The following is a 3,475-nucleotide window of genomic DNA, read 5'->3' as shown; positions in this document are numbered from 1 at the left end:
CTCAGAATTTTGTCTTTAATCTCAGAATTTTGAATTTTTTCTTAGAATTCTGAATTTAATCTCAGAATTTAGAATTTTTCTTAGAATTCTGAATTTAATCTCAGAATTTTGTCTTTAATCTCAGAATTTTGAATTTTTTCTTAGAATTCTGAATTTAATCTCAGAATTTTGAATTTTTCTTAGAATTCTGAATTTAATCTCAGAATTTTGAATTTAATCTCAGAATTTTGAATTTTTCTTAGAATTCTGAATTTAATCTCAGAATTTTGAATTTTTCTTAGAATTCTGAATTTAATCTCAGAATTTTGACTTTAATCTCAGAATTTTGACTTTTTTCTTAGAATTCTGAATTTAATCTCAGAATTGGGACTGAATAATGATAGGTAACAGACACGTGAGCATCAAGCTGTAGCCATGTCTGTTTTAGAGACTAAACTCTCTTGTTTTAATAACCTTCTGCTTTTCCATTAATGAAATAGCATCACCGAGGACCCGGTGAAAAGTCAGAATTCTGTTGAAAAAAGTCAGAATTCTGAGATTAAAGTCAGAATTCTGAGATTAAAGTCAGAGTTCATATTAAACTAAAATAAAATTTAAAAAAATCAGTTAACTTTTTTTCAGTGGCCCTAATCCTCTTCAGTAGGAAAAAAAAAAACGTTTACTGATTTTTAAATATTTCAGTTTAATATGGGGGAAAAAGTCCAAATTCAGACTTTTTTCGTAGAATTCTGAATTTAATCTCAGAATTCCGACTGAATACTGATAAGTAACAGACACGTGAACATCAAGCTGTAGCCATGTCTGTTTTAGAGACTAAACTCTCTTGTTTTAATAACCTTCTGCTTTTCCATTAATGAAATAGCATCACTGAGGACCCGGTGAAAAGTCAGAATTCTGATTTTTTTTTCCCATATTAAAATGAAATAATATTTAAAAGTCAGTTAACTTTCTTTTCTTTTTTCTGTGGCCCTAATCTTCTACTGTAATAAACAATTCAGATTCAGTTTATTTATATAGCGCCAGTTCATAGGGATAGTAGGATTCAGCCTCACACTATCCCTCTTCTCAGTGTTTTAGTTTTTGTTCATTGAAATAGGAAAAAGGTGCCTTATATGAGACATATTTTTATGAAACAACAAGCTTTTTAAACAAAGAGTCCATATCCTGCACAATGTTTCCTTCTCTAAGAACAGAAATAACAAGCATTTATAAAAGCAAGTAACCAGGGCCATGTGGAAGCCTATCTAAGTTCTATCTCCAGCAGTTAGAGTGAAACACAGGTTACAACCTGGAAAGGTTGCCAGTCCATCACAGTAAAACACACAAACATAACACGTTTTACTGTAATATAGACCCCCCCTTCAGTGTCCACCATATTGGATCAGTCCATTTGCTGCACATGTTCAGAAAGGTCCAAACAGACAGCAGCAAACTAATTGAAAACAAACGATCCAAAGAGCAGTGTTGCCAACTTAGCGCTTTAGTCGCTATATTTAGCCACTTTTCAGACCCCTCTAGCACTTTGATTTCAAAACAGTGCCTAGCGCCAAATCTAGCGCCTTTTTTGTGCTACTGGAGACTTTGGAGACAACATCTAATTCAGAGTTCCCCCTGCCTGTCTATGCCTATGGCCCTAAATTTCCTAAATCCGCCCCTGACCTGATATGATATCAGCATGAATCATTCACGCTTTTATTGTTCACTTTATAGTGTCGAATGATATAAAAGGATTGATCAATAATCAACATCAGGTATGAGAGCAACTGACCCATTTACTTTTCAGCAAAGTTACATAAACTTTAAAGAAAAGTGAAGCTAAATGTTTTCATGATCTTTCTAATACCTGAGATTTCAGGCCAATATATTCCGTTATTAATTATTAAAATACACAGTTATTAACATAGTAATTAAAAGTACCACTGTCTGCTTTGCTCTTGGTGTCGTGTTTAATCGGCTCACCATCATGTTGAAATCTGCCATGTTTTGCCGTATAAAAACGGTCCGGTGCGGTGAGTCACTTCAGTATCAGGTGGGTTTAAGAGTATTTTTTTGCACCATGACATCTGCAAAGAGACGTCCTAATCTACAATTGCGTAGGGGACCTACCAGGCGTCAGTGATGGGGCCCCTAAGAGGTTGTGGGCCCGTAATTAACTGCTGTCTCTGCCTTACCGATATTTACGCCATTGCTCCCCTCGGGGATGGGTTAAATGCAGAGTTAATTTCATACTTGTGACAGTATAATGACAATAAAAGCACTTTCAGCATGCTAATGATACAAAACATAACCCAAAATATGATTCACTCGCCACAAAATGTTTTATGTCCATGTCAGACATCAAACCACCAATAGAGAACTTGTGGGATGGCCCAGAGGTTAAAGAAGCATTTTAATTATTCTTTTCTTTTCTTCCCAGATTGTTCAGAAGTTTCTGGAGCCACTAACTTGTATTATAAGGCATTATAGTCTGAAAATAATTTTTTTTCCCCCTATACAAATGTATATTTTTGGTTGTGTCCTTCTTTTTAAACCAGAGCTCCAATGAGCCTTTCCTCTTATCTGCTGCCAGCTCTTCAGGGCTGCCTGCAGAGGGACGGACGCAGACAGCAGTTAGGCTGGGAGGAGAGATAAAGCAACTCAGCTCCAGCAGCCAGAAGCAGCGCAGGGATAGATCGAAAGTATAAACACTAGATGTAGGCTGAAAGCTTCTCTGGGCGTCCTTGCTGCTGAGTTACTGGACATAAACCAAAGCCCGGGAGCAAGGTGAGCATAGCCCGGCTGGGTGCCAGGTACACAGAAAGCAGAGCAGCTTGACGGGGGATAAAACTCCAAGCTGCAAATCCATCAAATGGAAAAAAAAAAACACGTTTCTACAGCACAATAAATCAGCGCACAGATCACAAAGGCTTATATAATCTTTATTATACAAACTTTATTCTTTTAAAGACCCTAAAGACTGATCTATTGACCTGTCATCAACGTTCAGTGGGAGGGGCTACAGGCAGGGTAAATCCTGGAAAGTGTGGCCACAACCTCACAGGTTTACACACAACCAGACAAAAAAAAACACTCAAAATAATATTCCTTCTCCTTGAGGACATTTTGTCAAGAGTGTAGCAGCTGCTAACCTACTGAGACATGGCTGGGCATAAACCAAAGCCAAGAAGAGTAATAGTTAGAGAAGCATGGTAGCTTCTGATGATCATTTCCCTCAGTGGAAGAGGGCCAATAAGAAAGAAATGTTAAAAAAGCAAGACTTTTATGTAGTCCTGTTCAACGTTTGTCAGAAATAGAAACATGTGACCTACGGAGGCTTTGGTCCTTGACCTCAACGCCGCCTTCAAATGTTTGGATCCCGGTCTGGTGACCTTTGCTGCGTGTCTTCCCCTTCTCTGTCCACTTTCACAAATAAAGGCCACTTGAGCCTAAAAACTGAAAAAAAACTTGAATTATTTAAAAAAAGAAATGTCAAAAA

General features: G+C 37.2%; 1 protein-coding gene across 1 annotated transcript in view; it reads right to left on the bottom strand.

The window, feature by feature from the left end:
• The window catches only part of lmo2 (LIM domain only 2), a 7,551-nt gene extending 5,473 nt beyond the window's left edge, over nucleotides 1-2,078 (bottom strand). The window contains exon 1 of the mRNA XM_015403850.1: nucleotides 1,960-2,078. The gene's annotated coding sequence lies outside the window, so the exon portion shown is untranslated. The remainder of the gene's footprint in view (nucleotides 1-1,959) is intronic.
• Nucleotides 2,079-3,475: the final 1,397 nt, after the last annotated feature.

This window comes from Cyprinodon variegatus, unplaced genomic scaffold, assembly GCF_000732505.1.
Source record: "Cyprinodon variegatus isolate N-32 unplaced genomic scaffold, C_variegatus-1.0 Scaffold1580, whole genome shotgun sequence".
NCBI classification, from domain to species: Eukaryota; Metazoa; Chordata; class Actinopteri; order Cyprinodontiformes; family Cyprinodontidae; genus Cyprinodon; species Cyprinodon variegatus.
This window is presented reverse-complemented; position numbering and strand designations above follow the sequence as displayed.